Source organism: Alligator sinensis, unplaced genomic scaffold (genome assembly GCF_000455745.1).
Source record: "Alligator sinensis unplaced genomic scaffold, ASM45574v1 scaffold459_1, whole genome shotgun sequence".
Lineage (NCBI taxonomy): Eukaryota > Metazoa > Chordata > Crocodylia > Alligatoridae > Alligator > Alligator sinensis.
Window position 1 is genome coordinate 1 of NW_005843198.1, and position 25999 is coordinate 25999.

Consider the following 25999-nt stretch of genomic DNA (forward strand, 5'->3'; position numbering starts at 1 on the left):
ACAGGTCCATGCTGGAGCCAGAGCCCAGGGCTGGTCACACAGGACCCCATGCAACATCACCCCATGGCCAGGCAGTGCCAGGGGTATGGAGCTGCTGCCCCTTAAGTATGTGCAGCACAGAATGAGTTTTGGGGGCAGCCCCTCACCTGATGCAGCTCAGTCCAGCTGCAATGGCACCCAACCAATGCATAGGATCGTGATCAAGCTGGGCTGGGGACCTGCCTGTGCTGGGGCTGACCCACTGCCAGCAGGTCCTGGCCATGTCCAGCTCTGCTCCCTGCCACCAGCAGCTCCGGCTGCTCCCAGGCTTCTGGTGCAGTTGTACCCTGTGCCCTGTCCAGTACCCAGCAAACACAGCCCACCATGTCACATGCCTGGCCCACCCCAGCCTGGCCTCCAGTTTCATCCACGTGTCATTTCTCCCCCTCCTCACCCCCATGCCTGCCCTCCAGTCATCAGGGGGCCCCTGGGCTTGGGCCCAGCTAGCCTGTGTGTTAATTTGCTTATGGGTGGGCCCCTTGAAAGTGCTCTACAGAACTTGTGTTCCCTACAGTTAATTTGTTGTGTGCTCAGCACTGAGCTGTCAACAAGAAGGGAGGGAGGAAGGGGGAGGGGAGGGGAGCAAGCTGCTGGCTGGGATTTACCTGACCTGACCTGGAGGGGGAGATAGATGGATCAGAGCCCCTTGCCTTGTGGCCCCTCCACTGTGTCACCCCTCCAGTTCAGGCCAGGCAAACCCTAGTTGGCAGCTTATTCTCCCTCCCTTCTCCACTCCCTTCCTGCAGACAACCCCAGAGCTGGGGGGGCAGGTGCAAGGCTGGGGGAGAGGGGCAGCTCTTTAGCTGCAGGCAGGTTCCTTGGGATCCTGCAGACAGGCTCAATCCCCTCCAATCCAACAGATGAATGTCTATTAGGTTTGGGGGAGGGGGGGTGCTTTAACTCATAATGCTTTATATAAAGCGCTTTGAGTTAGAGCGGGGGCCTGCGTGTCTGTCAGCACCCTTTGAGGCGGGGACCTTCTCTTCCCCTATCTTTGAACATGGAGAAATATATGAATGGTGCTCTGTAACCAATAGAATAAAACCAACATCAAAAGTGGTCATAAGATGATAGGGTGTGCTCAGGAGAGAGATACACTCAAGTACCATAAGATACTGAAATTTGTTATAAATGATCTGATAGATAGATGTCCAGACTGACAGATATAAAACCACACATAGAACAACACCAGCTGATAAATTCTCAGCGTAATGCACTGATATCTAGCAGCATAAGATATACTGACATTAATGGGATCTGTTAAAAGGCCACAAACCACATGGATGTTTCTATGAGTGAAACAAAGCCACAAAAGGAATAAGAATCAGATATGGGGGGAGGGGGGTATGCGTGTGTGAGAAAGAGACAGAAAAAATTTAAGTTATATAGCAGAAGGTTTTCTAAAATGCCCAAGTGACTTAGGAGTATGAGTTTCATTTCCAAGGAGACTAATTCACTTTCCACTGACCTTTGGCTTAAATACTCAAGTCCCTTTTTGAATATAGCACTTAAAGGTTTTTGAAAATGCTGTCCCTATTTTTATAGAGTTCTCCAACACCCGAGCCCAATGCAGGCAACAAAAATGTAGTTTAGGAAAGAAATGTATTAAAGTTGGAGTTGCTTTTTGTTTCTTGACAACCTTTGGCAAGCCTAGAAATCTTATAAAACAATACTCAGCATGAACATTATTATTACGGGTCTCTAAAAGACTTCAGCACAGCAGTTTGTAAAACCCGCAGCAGACAGCAGTCTTTTACTTTTCTTGCTGGTTTTTTACCACCTCTTCTGGTTAGGTTTTCTGTGTTTTCCTCACCCTGCAGCAGGAGCAGCTTTTAATAGTGGCTAAACATTTAAGGTTTTTCAATTCTTCCTCTCTTTTTGTTGACTGTTTTGGCAGCATTGGCCCAAGGCAGAACACCCAAGATGTACTGTAGTCTTGCAAGCAGTTAGTGAGTTTAATGGCCACAAGAAAGCAAGCATATTTTGGCACTTATGGATGGGTTGGGGGATGAGGAACTGTACTACAGATGCAAGAGAAACCTGGGCTAAAGATGTGCATGTGTGTGCATGCACAAGACCTTTTCTCCCTCCCAAGAGTGTAATATTGCTTCTCTTCTGAAAGTATCAGTAAGTCTCTTTCTGAGAATCATTTTTTTAGGTGGTGAGTGTTTCCAAGGGCGAGAAGCTCAGCTCTAATCTGTGCTTTACCCTCTTCTTCCCACAACCCACCACTGTTTTCTATATCATTCTGCTCTAGGGGCTACTCCTTCCAGCTCAATCCTGCCTCATGATCTGCCAGGGTTCTAGTCCCATTTATACCATCCAAGCATCAAAACCCAAAATTGGAGCCATCAGAAAAGTTGCCTTCTTTTCCATAATAAACTATTAAATGTGATAGGTCTCTTCAAAACTGGCAAAGCATGGGCAACAGGAAATCACTAGTACTAGTGGGTTAGTAATCCATATTCAAGAGAGAAATGAATGCTTAGTGGCATTGGTGGGGTAGTGCTGGACAGCATTTCTGCTTTCTTTCCCTGAAAATTGGTGATGCCTGCAAGATTCCTCTGCCTCAGGCTGCCTGTAGAAAACTTTCATCATGAAACAGATGGGTTTATTTCAGATCTTAAACTTGGGCCTAATCTGCCAAGTTTCCTACCAGTATTGTCCAGGTAAGTTATTTTAATTTGAAATCAAGGAACTGAGGATGGTTTGGGTTAATATTTGGGTTTGTGGTCTTTCACGTGCAAAACAATATGAAAGAGACTGTACAGAGCCCCAGCAAGTCCAGCGGAATCAGCTGACATCAGGCTTCTTAGTATGATCACAGATTTATTATCTGAAAGGAGGAAATGGTGCCACATACATTGCTGCATGGAGAAGAGTAACCAGCATAGGGGAAGGATAGTGACTTATAGTTTGAAAAAACAAACCACCTGGTGCCTGCTATAAATACACATCCTTGATCAGAAATGGAGATAGAGGAGGCAACTTTTGTGATACGTTGGTGACTAGAGTGGATAAAGAATTATCAGAACAAACTCCCTGATCAGAAAAGGCCTGTGGTTCAGCATTGTGCCTTTGACAATGACCTGTTTCAGAGGTTTAGTGGTTCACTGTTAATGCATGCCCTCTGATCTGCCCTAGCTAAGAGATGTAATAGGACAGCACAGAGGGAAATGGGTTCCTGACCCACCGTTTTGGGAGTTTTCATGTCCCATATCAGAAGGATTTGATAGCTCTGGTAGTTTTTACCCCATTTAACATTGCTGTAATTGCAAGTCTCTCCCTGGGGCTGTATCACAGCATGGTGTAGCAGAAGTTCGGGATTCTATTCCCAACTCTGCTGCAAATTTTCTGTATGACTGTGCGTCTCACTTTGCCCCTCTGTGCTTCAAGCTCCGTCAGTAAAATAAGGATAATGATACTTTTCTGCCTCTAATGGGTGCTATTGAGGCTCAATCCATTAATGTTTCTGAGCACTGTAAAAAGGGCTATGCATAAAACATTATCATTATTCATAAATCTCTAATTGTTTGCAGTCTGACTCTGCTATAATGTCCAATGGCAGCGAGTTCCAGAAGTTTAATTAGTAACAATACTTTGAACTTCTATTGCAGCCAAGTGTCCCCCCTTCTCTGGATCTTTTCTTCTTCCCATGTCTTTTCTTTTTCAGACACGGTCTATAACTTATTTAAATGAGATCCACATTGTCATCTGAATTACTATTGTGTGTTAGTTCTGTAACAGAGCATGATTTAGTCTTCTTGTTGCTGCAGTGAAACTTTTGAAGCTTTCTAAAACTGTTTGCAGTTAATAATTTCCCTCTGCCCCACACCAATTATTCTATGCATGAATATTAATTGATTATGCTGTGTTAGGCGGCAACAGAATTTTGTCTTGAAGTGCTACTGATTTTAAACAGTCTTCCACTTTGGGACTAATGAATAACTCCCACAGAACACTGGACTTTACACAACATACAGAAACACCAACACAAATTCCTGTTTTCTATGAAATTAACTTACAAGGATTTGGGGACCAGCGATTTGTGCTGTGTAGTTTGTGTATGCAATCTTTTTCTGGAGGCAGTTATTTTTCAAAACAGACAGAGCATTCATTCATCACAAAGAGAATTAAGGAAAAGTTGATTTATACTAAACATTAGGCCCCTCACACAACTGTAAACTGTTTAGTTTCAGAGGTTAAGTATAATTTAAGACCAGCTAGTAAGTGAAGGTTTTTTTGTTCAGTTCTTCTAACCTGTAATGAAGCCTAGATTTTTTGCAATAACACAAGGCTCATATTGTAAATAAAGATGTTAATTCAGAAGTGGCATTACAAACAATAGCAGTTTATCTGCATCCATGACAAGCTATATATGCTGCATTTTTCAGTTACTTTGTGACACAGATCATATTTATATGCTAGGCGAGAGCAATTTTCTAAATTAACTGAGTAATTCACTAAGCGCAATTCTCCTGTGTAACTTCTATGAAGTGAGTATTCATCAGCTGGTGTTATTTAACCTAACACACAACAGGACACTTGGCTAGGAAAGGCTTTCTGGGGGTGGGATGAAGGAAGAAGGGAGTAAGGAAAGCAGGGAGGAGCCACTCAAAAAGAGTCCTTCAAGAATACACGATGCTAGAAACATTTTGGTGCACAAATTGAAGGGGCTCAGAGTAACTGAACACCACAGGACTATCAGCTACATGGGCAAAAACCCAGGAAGACACTGAACTTCACAGCTTAATGGAGGTAAGGTCATTTCCCATGAAGGAATAAACTGTTATTTTTTTCTGGTGCATCAATTAGAAGCCTCTTCATCTTTAGTATCAGACCAGGAGATTTTTAGTGTTTTAACTTCCTTTCTTCCTTTCCCTTAGAGAGTGTGTCTCATACATTAAAAGCAGCATGACACATTGTTCATCATTAATTAAATAGTTAATTGTCCATTAATAATCGCTTACAATCATAGAGCTCCTACCATCCCACAGGATCCCAAAGTCATAAATCAGTCGGCTGTGGAATAAAAATTACATCAGGTTTATAACCAGAGTTAATTACTGATGCCTGCAGACTAAAGGATAATCAAACTTGCACATAATAAATTAGAATCAGTGGTTTCAGTAAGCAAAGAAAACAAATCATCAAGTGAGGTAAATGAGATCCATCAAAAAGATGGCATGCATCACTTCATTTTGCCAGCTACTCTGCTCCAATACCTAAAAATATTTACTCAAACCGAGATTTACCTACTCGAAGGTGCAGGCTTTGGAAACACACAAACACAGTTAGGGGAGAACTACACTGAACTATATTTCAGTTCAACTGATTGCAGGACCTTTAACTGCAACACAATGCATTTCTCTGCTATAACAGTTCTAACACAATACATTTGAACATTGCAGGTTTGGGTTGCAAATTGTAGAGAGCAGAATAAATGCCCAGGCAAACTCTTCAGGGCCACAATGGTCATAGACATCTTATTTGTACACTGCTTAGGGCAATGGGCCTCAACATGATTATGGCCTTTAAATGCCACTGCAATATAAGTGTTAAATTATAATAATAGTAGTAGGAGCAGCAGCAACAATGTGGTAGCCTGCAATTACCAATGTATATTTGGCCAATGCTGGATTGTAATGGTTTCTTGGGGGATACACGCATCATTATACTAGCAGAGAAGCTTGAGTTGCCAAGGCTTTAATACATCTATTATTAAAGTCAAATCAGTTGCTGTCTCAGAGGAATGAGGAAGTTGTGTATCTGTCTTTTCAGAACACACTTGAAATGAATCTGGGAATGACAGATCACTAAGCCTCATGACAATACTAAGTAAATTAGCAGAAAAAAATAATTGAGAATGGAGATGAAAAAGGGTTCAATAAATAGGATATGATGAACTATGCAGTTTCTGTGAATTCTTTCTTTTCAGATTATATGGGACCATTAATGATCATCTAGTCTGAACTCATCAGTAACACAGGCCTCAGTCTCACATGGTACTTCATGCAATAAATCCATACCTTCAGTTTAGAACAAAGCGTGTCTTGTATGAAGTCCTTTAGTCTTGATTTAAAGATTTCAAACCATGAAGGACCCACCAGACCATTAAGTAAATTGTTAGTAATTAACCACATTCATTGTTAAAAAATAGTATTTCTAATCTGAATTTTTCTAGGTCCAGGCCTGAGTATGACTGGAGAGGAGTTTAAATCCTGACCCGGCCTGCAGGGACCCCAGCCAGGGTCTGTCTGGAGGTGGAGGGGGGATGCATCCCCTGGCAGGGGTTCCTAGCCCTCCCATCCCTGCTCACTCACTGGCTGGTGGCAAGAGCAGGGTTGGAGCCAGACCCTGGTAGCCTAAGGAGAAGCAGGGGTTTAATCCCCACATTGCAGGGGTGGGGGTGCGGGCACCAATAGGCTCCACTCATGCACCCATGGCCAAGGTGGCCACACGCCAGTAGCCTGAGGAAAGTGGGGTTTAATCCCTTCCATTGCAGGCAGCAGTGGCGGGGGGCCCGGGGGGCCGGCACCCCCCCCCCCCCTCCCCCTGCCACTAGAGCAGCGAGGGGGGTGGGGGGCTGGGGATGCCTGAACACAAGTTCCATAAACCAGTTTGACCTCAATTGGTTAAGCCTGATGCTACTTTCAACCAGGTTTATCTCAAACCGGTTTGGGCCATTTTGAAACTGGTTTATGTGCACTGAACTTATGTTCTGTTACAGGTTTTAACCAGTTTCTGATCACTTAAACCGGTTTGTGTGTAACTTCTGTCCCTAGCTTTATAGACTGTGACCTAATCACCTCATAACCTTCAGTTGGATAGGAGTTTTTTTAGTCTCACACTGCAAGAGGAGCCTTTAGGCCCCTCATTGTTCTTTTCTGAACCTTTCCCAATTTGCTAGGATTCATTTTAAAGTGTGAGCACTAAAAGTGGCCTCAGGTGTCTAGTAATGGTCTAACTAATGCCTGGTCCAATGATAACATCATACCCCTATTTCTACTTGATAGTTTCCTTGCTCATGTATTTATCCCTCTGCTAAAGGAAAAGGTATTCTGCTCCAGATTACTGGAGTTCTTTGGAAGAGTCCTTAGAGTAATGGATAAAGTAAAATGAATAGGTATAATCTCTCTGTAGTTTCTGAAAGCCTTTGATAGTCCTGCAACTGGAATATTTAGGAATCAGAATAACTATGGATTGAGAAAAAATATTATTATGGACAAGAAAATGGTTAACAAATAGGAAATGAAGAGTAAAAATAAATGGTTATTTTCAGTAAGAAAAGATGCCAGTATGTGGATTTCCCAGAAACTGGTCCACTTAACTGGAAAGTAGGGTGGGATAGTATGACAGAAACCTTTCTATATGATGCAAAGTTATTTAAGAAAGGATTAAAAAAAGATTTAAAGGGAGGGACTGAGCAATAAGATGGCAGTTGAAATTCAATGTAGGTATGTGTGCAGTAACGCATATTGGGAAGAACAATTTGAACTACTTATATACACTGATGGTTTCTAAATTAACCACTCAAGAAAAAGACCTAGGTGTTACCGTGGACAGCTCAATGGAAATTTCTGCTCAGTGCACAGCAATGGTCAAAAGATGTAAATAAGATGTTAGACTATATTAAATATGGGATGGAAAATAATACAGAAAATATTGTAATACTGTTAAATTAAACAATATAGTTATATACCTCATTCAAAGATCAGCTTGTGTTGGTCACATCTAAGAAAAGATGTAGCAGAAACAGGAATGGTTGGACAATGAAAATGATTAGTGCCACGAACAAACATTTATATTGGGAGAGATTTTAAAAAGATGCCAAAATGTGAGACACTCAGTTAAACTCACTTTTAAAATAAGGTCCTTAAATGCTCCACACCTCAGATGGCCAAGTTTTAAAATGGATATAATGACATTTGTTTCCCTTTTCTGGGGTCTGATGTACAGTACATGCAGATTCATAGATGAAAGGTGCAAAAGTAGTGTAGATTCTTGTGATAATTGCTTTTAATTCCCATTAATGGTAAATTAGCAAAAATAAAAAAAGAACATTTTTCATTGGGAAAAAAAATAAATGTTTGGGGTTTTTTTTGCATGTTTCTATATATAGGACTTTAAATTTTTTTAAGGTGTTAATTCTGGCATAAGTTTTCTTAGCTAATTACCACATATGCCAATATTAAACACAGTCTTACAGATTCTAGCCATGGATAGTCACCAAACTTTTTGGTTACTACAGTTGATGTTTGCTATAAATAGCTGTCAGATTTGCAAATTTAATGTTGTTTAGTCTGAGTATAAGTGAAGAAAATGGGAACTCCATCTGTCCAGCCATGGGTGGGTGTGGTTTGAAGCAGTCCTGTTTTCTGCCTAGGAGATTTACTTTTATTTCCAAACCTTTGAGTGCCTGGAGGATGTCACAAGGTCCTTCTGCCGCATGGAGCTGTGAAACCAGGAAGGGAAAATATGAACGGAATCAGTTTTATGTAACTTAGAAATGTGTTTAACGTTTGTGTTCTGTGACAGAATGAAGCCAGGTAGAAAGTTTAACCAGTTCCTTTGCACATTTTATTCTGTTGCTCTGGAAGTGCATTCCGTTCCAGGAGATTTGGCAGTGGGTTTGTTCAGAACGTGAATGGGCTGTGTCATTTTTCTACCTATGCATAATAAATTTTAATCACAACGCAATGAAAAAAATGGAAGGTATGCTGTGAAATGGCACGTGTGCTCGTCTATAGAGAAGCATATGGAATAGTAGTTTGAGCATATGTCCCAGAGCCAGGAACAAGTCACTTCTTAGGAAGACACTTAAACTGACTGTGGCTTTAAGGAAGTCATTTAGGATTAGATCTTTGACTACTTCTACTATGACTCCTTAGGGGAGTAGGTTAAAGTAATGTTCTCCCCACACAATATTAGCAGTATCTGGACTGTGGTTGGAGTCCAGCAGTATCTGGACTCCCTGACCCACCAAGCAAGAGAGTGGAAAAGAGTAGGTAGTGAGTGAAGCCATGGCGTGAGAAGCTATTGAGGTACAGAAGGTGAATTAGCACACACCCCTGTCCCTTCTAGGAGCTAGGAAGGAGCAGAGCAGGTCCTGTGTGACCTGGACAAAGACTGAGTATAGCCCTTAGATTCTCAATCTTATTCTTCCCCTAGCAGTTACCAAGATTAAATTGGGAGAACATGAAAAGTCCTAAGATTATACTTAGGATTTGGAGAAAATCATTATTTTTCCAGCACACACACATATGCCAACAAAAAGCAACCAATTATGTAACCACTAAACTGACTGCATGATTGGCAGTGGGCTAAAAAAAGGAAAACTGACCCCTTCCTAACATGACAGGGTAGCTCTGACTTTCACACCTCCAGTAGCATTATCAGTTTTTATCATATCTTTCCTTACACAGAGGCAAGTCTCAGCTCTCTTGGTTTGCTTTAGATTGATTTCCACCTTCCCTGGGACAAAACTCTGCTATCCACTACACAGACTTTATTCACCAAGAGCACCCTCCCAAAGCCCTTATAGACGTTATGAAAGGTGTTTTCACTCACTTGGGTTAAATGAACACAGTGTGTTTTCTTCTTCGTCTTTTTTTTTTTTTTTTTTTTTTTTTATAAAAAAGTAATAAATGAATCATTTCAATTTTGGGCTAGTTTAGGTGTTGTAGTTGTACTATGCAATTACATAAACACAAAAAAGCCAGTTAACCAGTGAGTGGCAGGAATTGGAAGCTCTGAGATGATCTAAAACATTTTAACACATTTTCCATATATTAGAGCTTGGAGTAGTTGTGTTTTGCTTTCTTACAACAGAGACAAGTCAGTAAAAGTCCAAAGGAAAGTTTGAGGTTTTACATTTCTGTTTGTGGTACAGGAAAAGGGTTACGATCTCAGTAGTTGATTCAGTGAAATAACATCTCCTTTATACACATCTGCCTAGCAAGTAGGGCGGTAGTTGGAAATACCCAATCTAAAGCATTAAAGATTTGCTGGCAAATAGCAGAGGCATTTTCTCCCGAGGAAAAATTGTTATATTGAGTAGTCACTTTGCATGCTTAGGAGTTACAGTCAAATACCCAAACACTCTGAATTTGCAGAGCATTTATTATTTTGCAAAATATTTAACACACTGTGAAGTGACTCTGCTGCATATTTCACATTCAAGAAGTCATAATAATGGACCTAAGAAAGAAGATTTTTTTTATATTTGACAATGGTAAGTAATATTTTTATACCAAACTATTTATGTTTCATTTATATTGCAGTTTGAGGGGGCAAATCTGTTTCATGTTCAAAGGCTTTTTATTTGAAAATTGAAATGAGGAGAGTAAGTCAGTGAAAGATAAAACTGTAGGTGGTTCTTCCAGCATAAATTTTGTGCTTTTGCCTGTCTGTGCTGTGATGAATATCCTATTTTAAAGTGATATTAGAACTCAGGAGTGAAATAGCTATTCATCATCATTGTTTGGTGAACAATTTTATGATAAGAAAAAGGACTAAGGACAAGTCAGAACTTTCAGGTTAGGATGTTCTTCCTTGTCAGCCAGTATTTTCTTAGAAGAACATATTTTAAAGCCAGTATTTCAAGTGTATGGAGGCTTTTCTGAGATGGAAGATGTCTTGAACTGTCAAGGCCTCTTCAAGTTTGTAATATTGGGAGGCAAAGAATAAAAAGGAAATAAACACAAAAGGATTCATTATGCAAGTGTATCTTCCTTAATACTAATTAATCTGAATATCAGATTTAGAGGAAAGGAATTAAGTCTGGTAACAGAACTTAGAGGAAAAGGGATGGAAACTCTGGTGAGCTTTCACTAGTATCGTTTGTTTTCTAGAAAAAATTCTGAGCCTTGTTTCATTTCAGCCTTGTTGTCTAGCCTACCTTTTGAATGATTTTATTTTCCTTTAGAGAAGCTATGCTGAGAAACACAATCATATTTTAGTCTCCATGGGAACTGGACAGAGCTAGTATCTAATCATCTCTAAAACATCCATACATTTGTGAACCCTTTTAAAATTAAACATTAATATGATCACCCACTACAGTCTCTGAGTACACTTCCAAGCTACAAGTCCAAATGCACTATTTACTTGAATCACAGTGTGAAGTATCTGATGCAGGAAGTCAGTAAATTGGTCCAGAATCTTAGCCTCAAATGAGATACATATTTGTTTAGTCATATACTATAAATAAAATCCCTAGGCTTGAAATCTTGCCAAGACTATCTGTGCAGTGTTCACATGGTAGTTTCATTTATTATGAGCCTTATTAGCAACTCGTTCAGACTGCATGAACCTAGGAAAAAAAACAGAGTCTAACTAATACATTAACAATGCGCTGTCCACATTGCTAGAGGAGTCTGGTTGTAGGGCTGGTGTACCCAGTGTCAGGAGGATCGTCCTTGGAGAAAGGAATCCCCCTGATGGTCCAAAGTCAATGTACAGATTCCAAGGGGACCTCTCTATGCTGTCAATGGAGCAGTCATGTCTGTTGTAAAGGAGGTAGGATAAAAAATGTCCCTGAATGCTATTTGACCAATTATTTAATGGGTCACAAATGGCTTTATTTTTCTTTTGACATTAGAATAATGATAGGGTTATATTTCTGTTACTCAAAACATGGATACCTAACTAAACAGCCATGTCCCTAAATTCAGCAGCTACTTACAGGAATGCAGATTGGCAGGGAGGACACCCTGATTTAAGAACTAACTTTGGACCCCAACATTTCTGAGAGTGAAATTGGGCTGCTTTGATTTATATTGGAAGATTAATTCTGCTTACCCTGACCTCTTTTCTTCACTTTTGCACCGCTTCCCTTGTACAGAATCAAGGATGAGACCTAAAATTAGTACTTTTTTCAGCACTCTAGTATTATTCCCGACACCTGTACAAGACCATTGTGTACATACTCTACATTTCTTGGGTAGAATCAGCATCTTCCTAGAATTAACACATAGAATAAACTTAATCTATAACTTAATGGGAATTTTGCCTTACACACTGTGTTACTTTAAGGGGCTGTCTCTATTTAATATAACAGCAAAACAGGTGTGTAATTGCAGCTAGAGGTCGTGTATTTTGTTCTCTCCAAACTCAGATTTTGTCCCAGCAGAATATGACCCCACTTAATTATCATATTGTTTTTTTCGCCAGAGGAATTCAAATACTGCCCCAAAGGGCAGTATGCCTGATCTCCTTTCACAGATGGAAAAACTGACTTACAGACATGTGAAATAATTTGTCCAAGGGCACCACAGTGGTCCATGTTGAAACTGCAAGTGCAGCTCTGAACTCCCAAGCCAGTGCCCTGCCTCAGACCCAGGTTCTTTAGTGGTATCAGCAGCAGGTGAAGACATTCAGTTACAGGTCAACCGAGCTTAAATTCACACTGAACCTAACATTGATATTTTAGACATTCTAACAATTCAAGTAGATTTTTTTTCTGATTATTTTATGTGCTACCAGATTTAGGATTTCTGGTTGTTCTGTTCTGGCAAGAAATGGATAGAACTGGCAAAGCACTGTTAGAAAAAAAAAACCACCTTAAAACTACTTGTGGCCTGGTTTCTTAGACACATCAGTCCAGAGAAGCTTTGAATAATGACCCAAGATTTTTGAGATGCACCAATCACATGAAATATGTATTTATATTCAGCTCAAAAGAATGTGTGACACAATTCAAAGGAAAGCAAATAGCAAATTTAAGGACAGAAAATACAAGGTGGTGGGTATTTCATAAAAGCCAATAGGACTGAGGTGCTCAATAGCTAACAAAATGTGAAGAGGCAACATAGTTAATTGTAGGCAATTCACTATGAGAAAACAAACCCAGGTGATAATATTAGTTCCACCACTGCATCACAATATGACCCGAGGCAGCCAGTTTTTTAACGGGGGACTCACTTTCAAGGGGTCCCATGCGAGACAAAGTTTTTAGCTTCTGATTTTTCAGAGCTGGTAAGAGCCTTATGCGCTGCTTGACTTTAGGGGAAGTTGTAGATGCTCATTGTTGTAGGAGTCTCTGACTGGACGCCCTAAGAAGGGGCGCCCACAGTAAGTGGATCCTTTTGACCTTTAATTTGAAATAATTTGAGTTTCCACATATGTGAATTTGGATTAATTATACCTACTTCACTGGGATGTTGTGAAGTTTAACTAATTAGTGCCCTTGAAATGTCCAAAGATCTTCAGCTGAAAGATACTTATTTATGCAATCGTCATAATAATGTGGAAAGAATATGTATGCAGTGATAAGGTTCATGCTGTAAAAAATACACAAGATCATAGAATCATAGAAAATGAGGGTTGGAAGGGACCTCAGGAGGTCTCTAGTCCAACCCCCTGCTCAAAGCAGGACCATCCCCAATTATATCATTCCAGGCAAAGCTTTGTCTAGCCGGGTTTTAAAAACCTTCAAGGAAGGAGATTCCACCACCTCTCTGGGTAACCTGTTCTAGTGCTTACTACCCTCCTAGTGTGAAAGTTGTCCCCAGTATCTAACCTTATCTTCCTTTTGCAACTTATGACCATGATGATACATACCACTTCTCTCTCTTCATGCAAAAGTCTGTGCAAACTTATCAAGGGCTTTCTGCAGTGCCTTAGAAATAACACTTGGGCTCTGTTGGACCAATGAGAAAACAAATCACTGAACAACTTACCTAGAGGTATGGAGGATTTGTGATCACTTGAATTCTCTAGCTCCAGACTTGGTACTTCCTGCTAAAAGATCTGCTGCTTCTCAGATGGAAACTATTGCCATTGATGCAGGAATCATGGGATGAAATTTTCTGACTTGAAATCTTGCAAGTCAGCCTCTGCCCAGCCAGTTAAGGAAGTCAGCCAAGTTGATCACAACAGTCCTTTCTTGCCTTATAATCTATAATCCTATGAAAAAAATGTCCAAAGTCAAGCACTTGCAGTTGAGAGCTCCCTGATACTTTCTCCGATATGTTTAAAACTAGGTACAGCCAACATGAAGCCATCAGGCGATTTCCAGTTATACAAGGCATGGGAAAAAGGCAGACGTTCGGGAGGCAAGGCTCAGAAGTATGTAGGGCTTTAAACATAACATTTCCAACATATTCAGTTTCACTTAGAGACAGATATAAAGCCAATGAAATGTCCAGAGACAACCCTAATAAGCAACGGAGTAGGCACACTACATTCTGCACATTATCAGGTAGCTGTTTGTTTGATAGCTTATGTGAAACTGGACAGTCTGTCCGTTTAAGATATAACAGTTAGCCCTGTTGAGGAAGCCCAGTTGTGGGATGCTTGGATAAGCAGGGAGTGGCTTGTCAGGACCTTTAAACCTACCAGAAGAATAAGCAGAGAAGAGGAGGAAACAAGCTGTGAGTGCAACACTATGCTACAAGAAGGGGCCAGGCTGCCATGCTGGGGCTAGAGCAAAAGGGGCTCCACTCCTGGTGCCTGGGCAAGAGAAGAAGGATTTGGTTTTGTTTGTTAGCTTATTTGCTTAAAATACTCTGCTTTGCTTTGGAGAACTGGCTGACGTGCTCCTCAGAAGGCAGCAGGCTAAGCATACACAATGTTGCTTCAAAGTTTCATGGGCCTTTAAGCCAGAGGGACCATTATGATCATACAACAAGACCCCATTGTTAACCATAAAGTTAGTGCATCATGTATAGACAGACAAAGTTCTTTGGGTAAAGCTGATATTATTAGACCAACTCAGATAGTTAGAAACATTCTTCTTTGCAAGCGTTCGGAGACAGTTATCCTTTGTCAGGCAGAGGAAGCTTCTCTTGTGCTCTTCCTGGGTGGAGTAGTAAAGCAGCCAGAGGCCGGTGTATGCAAGAAAGCCAGTCACTTAACATGTAAATTGGGCTGGTCAATAGGTGAGAGACATGTTTGGGGGTGGGGGAATGAATATAGCTGGTAAAAAGTGACACTCATGGACACAGAGGGACAGACTTTCATCTTCAGCTCCCTCTGTGCAAAAATGAAGTTTATTTCCTACCTATGGGGACTTTTTACCATCTTGTACCATCTACACTTTTCCCAGAGCCTGACGAAGGGACTTTGATCCCGAAAGCTTGCAGAAAAGGACAGTTTTCTTGCCATTTTCCAGTTGGTCTAATAAAAGATATCATTTTGGAACCAAGAGTTCTAGTTTTTTGTGAGGCTTTACCTGAGTCATGTATGTGTGTTATCCTTTGAGATACTGATTGGTGTTGGAAGTGATAGGACTGTAGGAGCTAGGTGATAAGAAAATGAGCCAGTTCTCTGTTGGTGCTTAACAGTGATACCTTCAACACTCAAGAGTTATTCAGAGCAAATGAATACCATACACTCATACAGCTGCGACAGCTTGAGAGATAAAGGAAAGGAGTGGAAATGTGACAAGACTTCAGGATTCATTTAATGCAGAGAAAGAGCAGCTGGACTAGGTTGCTTTGCCTTTGCCAGGCACCCAGGATGACAGGGACTCAGAAGAGCTGCTGCTAAACCTTAGCAGCTGAAATAACAACTGCCTCCACAGATGCAGTAAATTCATCTTAGTCAGAGACACTTAAGGAGTAGGTGGTGATTCTTCACTGAAGGGAAGACTAATCAACAATACTCAATTTAAAAACAAAACCCACCAGCAAACTAAACTCAGCAGTATATGCGTCCCATAGGGGTTCCATCCAAAGCCTTCTCAAGCCAGTGGGACTCTTTCCATTCATTCCAGTCCATTCCGAGTCAGACCATAAATGAGAAGACTATATAATGGAGATGATTTAAAGGGCAGATTTTGTCACCTGTACTCATACAGAGCAATCCCTTTAGCCCTTCAGTTTCTCCATTCATTTCAATTGAAGTACTTGAAAAGTAAGGGGATATGCAACACATATCCATCCCTGAATCTACAATAAAATGTAAAAATAGTTTGGTTTGAATGCAACTCTTACACTGACATCTTAAAAAACAGAGACCATTTCCATGTGATTTCTGTAGCCTGAGTAAGTTCATTTTTCTTTTGCCCTATAGTTTTTCCTGATAAATCATACTTCTTGGCAACTGATAATCCCCCTTTCATTCAACCTAAAGGGCCTTTTATTTCAAGCTTGCAGTTCAGGGGCATATAAATCAAAAGAAAAGCAAAGTCAGATGAAAAAGGAACATTATGTGACTGGAAGCATGGAATAAAGAGGCAAAGTCATAAAAAAATATCAGAAAGTCACCGAACAGGGGAGCTCACATAAATTTTTACAGTTCTGGCCCTGCAGGAATTTATATACTTCAGGCTGACCGATTACTTGCTAAATACGTTGACACAACCTTCAGTAGCAAAAACCAACCAATGCCTATATATTTAGTAAATCAGGAATCACTTTAAGCACTTGTGTGTATTGACCAGGCAGACATTCTTCAGCCACAGCTCCAGCTCCAGCTCCAACCACTTACACATGATCCACAAATACAACACAATCACTTAAAAAACCCCATTTTGTTAAAAGGGTAACATTCGTGCCATGCTACACATACCATAGAAATGCTGTGCCCCACACAGTCTGTGCTCTCCACACAGTCCCTACTGTAGTTTCCAGTCACATGCATTGGTTAATATGTGCTTTATATAGTTCATGGTCCTCATGTGTTTGCTACTTTAATACTAACCAATTCATTTCACCTGCACAATACCTATCATGCAAAGGTGGACAGAATCTGTCCTGGAGGTACGGTAGAATTACTGTTTGCTAAGTGACCCCTTTTAGTAGCAACCGCTCCTGTGAAAATTCAGTACTCCATAAAAACATGCACTTTGGTTGATGTACCTAAAACACAACAGCAAGTAACAGGAAAGAAAGCTTGACAAGCATATAGAGCACTATAGGTGAACATGGTACGCTGCAACACTAAATGGAAAGACAAGGTTCTTATCTCCAGGATCGCATAGCCTAACTCAGATGAAGGAAAAACCGGTCAAAATCAAGAAGTCTTTTTGAAGCTGGAAAACCTTTCACAAGTGTGCTAAGATCTTCTACCTGCTGTGACTTCCCGGTTTCAGCTAGGCAAAGGAAAAGAACTGCCATATAGGATTAGTCCAGTGGTCCATCTAATTCTGTATCCTGTTTCCAAGTAAGACTATTTCCAGATGCTTCTCAGAAAGGTGGAGAATCTCCATTATGAATCGACTGTGATAAAAAAGATGCCTATGTAAGAGGAAGTGTCATTTTACCTCTGTTAGGCAGGGTATTGCTTTTGTTCTGAAGCAGAAGGCTTGATGTCCCTTATATGTTTTATCTCACCATTAACTTTTATCTATTCCTGATCACATAAACATCTATTTAAAAAAAAACCAAAACAATGGCAGGAATGCACAGGGCTCATGAGTTCAACCTTGATCTACACATCTGTTCCACAGGTTAATTATTTCCTTGCTTTAGTTATTAGTCTGTTCATTCCACTGTATACCCCTATTCTTAGGATTACAAGGAGTTAAGTAAGGGGCCCAAACTACCTTTTCTATACTATTAATTACAGTATAAACCTCTGTCAACCTCCCTTCTTACTCATCTTCTCTTGATACTGAAAAGCCCTCATTATTTCAACCTCTCCTCTGACAGAATCCCTACCTCTGATCATTCCCATTCCCCTTTTTCTGCCACAGTTCCTGTGAAATGAGGTAATAAAAACTGGACACATGATTCAATATTGAGGCATGTCATATATATATATATATATATATAGAAATCAGTCTTATAAGTAAGATCAGTCTTAATCTTTATCCTTTCCTGTATACAGTCTAATGACTTGCTTTTTGGATCACTGATATGTACTGAATAAATGTTACAGTAAGAAAGGGATGGAAAATACTGAAAATGTTAGGAGAGAGAAATGTCATGAGAGAACAGCTTCTCTCATGATATTTGTGTTTCTGCCACTGGTTCTGGCAGTGGTCCAAACATTGCTGTTCTTAGCTGTACAAAACTCCCACTGATTTAGAGACCACAGAACTTAACTCATGATCAGGAAGTGTAAAAGCATGTGAAAATAAGAAGGAAGAAAAAAAGATTGCTGAAGTCTTTAAGTTTCACAAAATGTCCCAGTCTGGTCTGACTTTGAGAAATATCTTGGGACTGGTTGGATAGTGTATGAATGAGTTCACCATCCCTAAACAGCATTCAGCATCAAGTGGAACTGAACCTATATAACTTTTCTCAGTGATTTTTCATTGTCATGTCTATTGCACCGGACACTGCTTGAACATAGAGCCAAAGCTCTGTATTCAAATACATGTGTCTGTATTCAAGTCTATGTTGCTCCTTATTATAAGGAGGATTTAGGTATCATAGAGCTCATACATTCTGGTCAGAGAATACTTCTTTCCATGAAAACTATTTGCTACCCATTATTCACTATCCAGTTTACAACTTGTCATTTCCCAAGAGATGTTAAAATAGCATGATGGAGCTCCATGTTTACTGCCATTCAGTGACTCCAGATCAAAATGATTCCCTTTAGAAGTAAATTGAAGTTTTATCCAACTGACATCCTCCAAACTCAGAGGGGGTTCTTTCTTGTTATGAGTGCTTCAAATATGTATTAGCTATGCATATAATACCTAGAATAAATAGGTTGGACAGGAGAGAACTCAGTTGGACTATCCCATTTTAGTGTGTCCTCCCTCTAGGGATGGAAGTTCCTATCTACATGGGACAGATTTGATATAGAAGTTACTGATAGACAATAAATACAGTACTATTTCAGAGTACTATATTAAGTTCAGATCATATTTCTCTCGCTTCTGTGAAAGCATCTGATGAGTACAAAAGCTTATGCCTCTCTGAACAAATCAGTCTCTAGGGTACTACCCTGTCCTGCCTTCTGCCTCTCTTCTGTGATTAAATTTACTGTTAGACTGATTGTGCTGAAATTGGCTTAAGTTTTTATCCACAGAACAAGCAATAGGCAATAGTAGTGTGAGCTTCCCAGTACTTCTCACCAGTGCACATGAAGGGGTCACTTTTAGGGGTCTGAGCACAATCCATGCTTCTGTTAAGTTTTACTGGAACAGCTACTACTAATGTTTTTTTGAGTCAAGAAGAGCACTGTGACTGACAAATGCGACTTGCTATTTAACATCTGCATTAAATAAATAACAGTCATTGTTTCAAGGTCAGGCCTCTGTGGCATGGGCCCTGTTACTTGTGGTATATGACCCTAGTTTATGCCCATCTTAAACTGAAAACAACTGGAGAGACCCAGCAATAAGGAATGAATGGTTTTAGGGCAGAATTGTGACTTCTTACTACAATATTACATTGTAGGTCACAGCATAGGATGGGAAAGCAGACTCTGCAAGGTGGCTGGGGCAGGTTTGGGGATGGGGCAGAGACTTAGCTCCTCCTCTGTTGGAGTACGAGGAGAATTAAGAAGGGAAATTGGGATTCAGTGGAGCTATCTATACTGTTCTTGTGGTTCCTCTAAGAATGCTGGCAAGGAGCATGCCCTGCCAAACAACTCCGGCTCTGCATGAGTTAAGCCCAGAAACAAAGCAGTGAAGTCACTCAGACGTGGCCCGCTTGCCACTGCTCTCTAGTGTGCTGGAGACAGAGGACTGAAAGCAGCAGTGGAAGTGACTTCACTGTCTCGTTTATAGGTTTGGCACACTGAAAGAAGGAGGGCAAGATATGGTTCATAGTGGGGGGCTCAGGAATGTCACAAAATCAGGAGATACATACCCAGAGACATAAGGACACTGGCTCTTATTCCAGCTAGTCTATAAAGTTATAATTTAGCCTGTGATTAAAAAATACTTGGAGAGTTAGTAAATAGAAGTAGCCATGTTACCTCACAATGGCTCCTGTTGTTGGTCATATTTGGACCAACAACAGGCTTTGCTTCTGGAAAGGAAATGGCCTATAAAATTCCTATTGGCTTAAGAATTAAAATATCTGTTGAAAATTACGAGAAGCATGTTGGCCAAGCTGGCTGCAACAGGAAATCCTGTCTTTGATTAGCTAGGTTCTCCTTCTCCATCAGTAGGTATAACATGCCCAAAGCCTTTACCTCCAGAAACTGTTCAACACCCTTCGAGAGTTATGGGTAAAAAAATGAATGACAAAATATCTTTGAAAATCTTTCTTCCCTGGGACAGTTGGAAGCTAGTCAGTTAGTCTTCCCAAACACTGCATCTCATTGGTTTTGTTTATCTATCCTTGCTGACATTTTGTTCAATTAGGAAACAATAGCCTTGTTCCAATGTACTGAACAGAATTACTGAAAGTAAGTCATGTGACAGTGAGGGAGTGTTTTCAATTATTCACTCTGATTTTTGCCAGGCCTATGAAGAAAAACAGTCTTCTGCAGGAATCAGGTTTTTCTGCTTCACTTGTGTAAGTTCCCTTTATTCCTTTATTATTATTATTATTATTTTTACAATTACTTTGTGTTTTTTCACAGGAAAGTCAGTTCCCCAAAATGGCCTTGCTCTTTACCCAAAAAATAGTTCTTTCTATTGGGTTGTTCTTCCATTTGTGACCATTCAATGTTTATGGTAAATATAAAAGGAAAAAACAGAAGAACAAAGCAGATCGAGATCACAGGATCTAGATTGAAGTGGGATGCTAGATAACATGCAGTTAATGCTAAGTAGCATAAATAGCATCTTAGGTCTGACTTTTCCACTGTTCTGTTAGCAGCAGAACAGTCCCATTCAATCTGGGAGCTACACCAAATTATTTACGTCCTGTAAATGCTTGGTTTAATATCCAACCAAAAATTTGAACCAAATGGGCACTACTCAAATTATGCATATTGTTTACAGAAGACAGATTGAGTTAGGGCTTTTTTAACATAAAGCTGGAAAAATAAAACTTGAAAAATGAAGGAACATTTGGTTTGAATTACAAACCACAGACAACTTCCATAAGGAGTACTAGAGGTATAGGAATGGCAAGAGAATCTGACAAGCAGCGGGTGCAACAGGGAAAAGATGAATGGATTGGAGAATTGACTTTGAAGTAATTGGTCTTGCCCACAATATATTGAATTAAATTTGGTAGAAAGCAATGAATCATAAAGCTCTTCCATAGCACTTGTGTTGTTGTTTTCTATGTAAAATGAAGTTTCTGGACACAGTAGGAAGCTTATGGACTACATTTTTGTTGCCTTCAGTCTTTGTTTTTGCCTCACTTATGCAGCCATGAATCAATACCTATGGAAGCAGGTCGGGAGTTGGGGTACGAACGAGCACTTAGAGTAATGGAATGGAAATCATCAGGAGTCCTTTGGTTTACTGTCAACTCAGGCATTGACTGACTTTATGATAAGGTTAAGTTGCTTATGGCTGATTTTGGCCTTGAAGAACCAAGGCAGCTCAGGGGGTATAAGTCCTTGCTGCAGCAGTGTCTATGTGGTACAGAAAGGAGATGCTGTTTCTGTGTACTGTAGAAGCAGGCGCAGACTTCCTTGGGAGGTGCTGAGAGGAACAGGCATAAAGCAACTTGTCCGTTACTCGTTCTAGGGGAAAGACAGGCAAGCTTCATCCAGTCTTACCTTAACACAAATCAGACACAGGCCCCTTCTGAGGCATTTAGTATAGTCTTGAAATGTTTCCCCTCATGCTCAGAGGCTGCAGGAAGCTGGGCAATAGCTATCTGCTTTCTGTGCATGGTAGTATAGGAAAGAGAGTCCTGTTGCCCTCTCCATCCTTCCTCCCTGGTGGGCTCTCTTCTGGGCTATGTACAGACAGTAGGGCTGTGCAAAGCTTTGGTCTCTGATTTGATTCGGCGGAGATTTGGCCTGATTCGGTGGCTGAATCTCTGAATCTGAATCGAATCAGAGGACCCTTTAATCTCTCCAAATTGAATTGGAACCCTCTGAATCGATTCGGAAAGATTCAGCGATTCGGACATAGATACAGCTTTAAAAGTTTTTTTATACATACCTCTAGGTAGCAGAGGCTCTGAATGCTGGGATGCTGGGGCGCATTGAGTGTCCCACAGAAGTGCGGGGGGCTCCTCAGTGCACTCAGCAGCAGACCAGGAAGTGGACCAGAAGCACTTTTGGTCCACTTCTGGGTCCACCAGAGAGTGCACGGTGGGGTTCCCCCAGCTCAGCGACTGGTGCCTCCTGGGTCTGAGGGGGCACCAGGGGTCCTCCCCATGGCCAATTGCTGAGCCGGGGGGGCAGGGGGCCCCCTTGCATACTCCCCAGTGGAGTACTCCCGGTCCACTTCTGGGTTCACCATCGAGCACGTGGAGAGCCCCGTCCCTGCACTTCTGTGGGACACTCCATTCACCGCATCATTGCAGCATTCATGAGCTGTGCTGGTACGTTGAGGTATGTAGAAAAAACATGTAAAGCTGTGTTTATGTCCGAATTGCTGATTCTCTGAATCAGCATCAAATCTTTAGATTCGGATTCAGCCAAATCAAATCAGGGACAGTGATCCGAATCAACTAATTGAATCCGAATCTGAATCTGAATTGAATAGGGCCCATTTCGCACACCCCTAACAGACAGTCAAAAAGCCTGAGGCTGATTCAATTTGATCTTCGAAGGTTAGTCTCAGCTGCAAAGATTGAACTGACATTCAATTTTGATTCTGGAAATGCAGCCACATGCCTGCAATGGCTCAGGCTAGAAGTTGGGGGCACTAGAGATGCTGGGGGGCTGTGAGTTAACTTGATTCTGGAGGGGATCTGGGACAGAACCGATTTAAGCTAAATCAGATAAGCCTGACACATCGATCTAGGTTTATCTTAAACTGGTTTTGGCCATTTTGAATGTGGTTTATGTGCACTGAACTTCTGTTGTGTTACAGATTTGAACTAGTTTCTGATCACTGGTTTATGTGTAATTGCTGTCCTTAGCCCTGGAGTGCCACATTTTGGCTGTGAATCTCCCTGTGCCTCAGGTTGCCCATTTGCCCGCTCTCAGGATGCGAGACTTAGTACTTGTAATGCCAGAACCCTGGAATGGAAGGTGTCATTCTGCTCTGAACTCTCCCACAGCACAAGACAATTTGGAACAGGATGGCTGGGTCAGGCCTTCCTCTATCACTCTTGCTGTTACTGTGGGAGTTCCTGGAAGTGTGGTTTGGAACTGTAAGGGCCACCAATCCCATTTCAAAAGCCTTTAAAGTCTGGAGGCAGGTTACAGTGCATAGTCCATAGGCTCATTATATCAGTGTGGCAGGTTTGATTGACTGCTTCCTGTCCAGATGTCGAGGAGATGAACATGCCTCTTTTTCTTCAGCAGCACGCGTGATTCCCCTGGCCCTATCAATCATACTGTTCATGCCAGCCCACTTTCTGTTCTTTCTTCTTTTCTAATGGTCCACATTTAGTCCTTCCTTCCTTTCCAGCTTTTTCAAGCTTACAGGAATGTAACATTGATCCTGACCTTTTCCAGGTTCATTTCGTAACATGTTAGGTTCTTACAGAGATTTGTCATGTCAAAAAATAAATAAAAAGGCAACTAGATTGGGGTCTGCAGACAGGGTTGGAAGTAAATTGATCCAATAAAAAAAAAAAATCTAATTTAACAAAAAAGAAAAAAAGAGAGAGCAAAAGAAAAAAGAAAAGCCCTTTGCATACACATGGGCTTTAATGTTAAACTAAATGCAAATTTTCCACTAAAAAAGAGTTAGGAACTTCAGGCACATGATCCTGAATTAGATCAATGTGCACATTTCAGTTAGGCTCTGAGAGCTATTATGCTATGATGATAAAACATATTGTGGTGTATCTTAAAATCCTTCACAAAGCAGGGACATGATCAGCATCGTGATCCTCATCTTGCGGAAGGGGAAAATGAAGCGCAGGGAGATGAAGTGACTTGCTCCAAGACCTCAAAAAGTGAATGTCAGATTCTGTCCACACAATATTGTCTCCTCCTATCCTTCTGTATCTATGCACATAGGTTTAAATATCTCCTTTCATGCTGGCTTAGGTAAATAACTGAATACTACATGTCTTGTTTGGGGGTGGGGAAAGGTTAAGTGGAAGGAAACCCTGGGAAAAATTTTAAGCATATGCTTCAATCTTAACCACATTTGCAAGTGTTTTCCTAAATCAAAACCTAAAAATTGTAAGACCTTTCTGCTTTGGCTTATTATATAGGAGTCAGGGCTTGACACAGCATTCTTTGTTAAAACTGCCCATAGATACAGCTTTATGGGAACCAGAATTTCTCCCCCTGCAGAGCCCTTCAACATCACAAAAAAACTCAGATCTGTGAATTTTTATCACGGCTATCTTCTTTCCTTGTACTCACATATTTGTCTGTATCCATGGGTGGGTCTAGAATGTATATAACTTCATTGGAATGAGGTAAAAACAATCTGTAGGGCTGTGAAATAGGAGTTTCATTACCAGGAGCAGCTAATGGCAGAATTACAGAACAAAGGATAGTTGGATTGGTGGAACATCAAGCCCATTAAAGAAGATAGAGTCTTTAACACCTGCAAAATGAAGACTTTAGAAGGGATCAGATAGATTACAATGAGCCCTGAAGTCAATTGACTCCATCAGCACTGCCTGATGTGCACAAAATGGGACCTATTCAATTGGATATGACCTGAATTGGGGACAGTGATTTGAATCGTTGATTTGGATCACTGTCGCTGATTCCATTTGGCTGAATTCAAATCTGAAGATTCGATGCTGATTTGGAGAATCAGCGATTCAGCCATAGACACAGCTTCAAATGTTTTTTCTACATACCTCGAGGTACCAGGTGCAGCTCATGAACGCTGCAATGCTGGAGTGGATGGAGTGCCCCACAGAAGTGCAGTCTGCCCCCCCACGTGCTCCATGGTGAACCTAAAAGTGGACCAGAACTACTTCCAGTCCATTTCCAGGTCCACCAGGGAGCGCGGGGGGGGGGGGGCCTTGTGACCCCCCCAGCTTAACGATCAGCCACAGGGGGGCCCTGGGTGTCCCCCCCCCAGACCCAGAAGGCACCAGTCACTGAGCCAGGGGGGCTCCCTGGCAAGCCCAGAAGTGCTGGACCAGAAGTGCTTCTGGTCCACTTCCAGGTCTGCTGCCAAGCATGCTAGGGAGCCCCCCGTGTTTCTATGGGATCCTCCATGCATCCCAGCATCTCAGCATTCATGAACTGCACCTGGTACCTAGAGTATGTAGAAAAAACATTTAAAGCTGTATCTATGTCCGAATCGTTGAATCTTTCCAAATCAATTCATAGAGTTCTGATTTAATTTGGAGAGATTAAAGGGTTCTCTGATTTGATTTGGATTCTGAGATTTGGCCACTGAATTGGGCCAAAAGTCTGCCGAATCGAATCAGGGACTGAAGCTTCGCACAGCCCTACTGCCTGACTAGAAATGCTGCTGCTAGGCAGCTGCTTTTAAACTTCAGGTGAGCCAGTAATCTAAGAGAAATGCAAATGCACCAGTGCATTCTCCTGCATTGGCTTCCTATCTCTAATCATGTGTTGTCTCTTGTTTTAAATGTCAATCATTAACTCTTTGGTGGTAGGACCTGATTTTTTTTTCTGTTTCTACCACACCTGACACAGGGGGAGAGGCAGGGGGGCAGGGGGTGATGGGGAGTGTCACGACCCAGTGATTTTTTGTGCCTCGGCACTATGGAATTTCCTGGCCACGTGAGAGCTCCTTTGCACGGCAGAGTGTTCTGCTGCAATTAAGAGCCTGCGTGCAGGAGAGTTCCCGCCAATTTGCAGTTTCCTTTGCAGGATGCATTTCTTCTTTGCAGCACAGAGATGCACGGTGCAAAGAGTTCCCGCTATTCGGATGCAAATTTGTGCCCCGTTATTGGCCAGTGCTAAATTATTCACACGTGGCGGCTAGTAATTGGCTCGCTGGCCGTTTAAAATTCCGCGCGACTTCCGCCCAAGTCGAAGAGCTTCGAGCACACTACAGAGTGTCTCTGAAGTTATCTGACTTGCGGCTGCCGATCGATAGACTGATCACCTATCGATCTTTCTTCCCGTCACCGAG

At 41.3% G+C, this 25999-nt stretch overlaps 1 protein-coding gene across 1 annotated transcript in view; it reads left to right on the plus strand.

Moving 5' to 3' along the window:
* Nucleotides 1-4734: 4734 nt before the first annotated feature.
* Nucleotides 4735-25999, plus strand: part of IL16 (interleukin 16) — an 88099-nt gene continuing 66834 nt past the window's right edge. The window contains exons 1-2 of the mRNA XM_025194412.1: nucleotides 4735-4797; nucleotides 20355-20408. The gene's annotated coding sequence lies outside the window, so the exon portion shown is untranslated. The remainder of the gene's footprint in view (nucleotides 4798-20354; nucleotides 20409-25999) is intronic.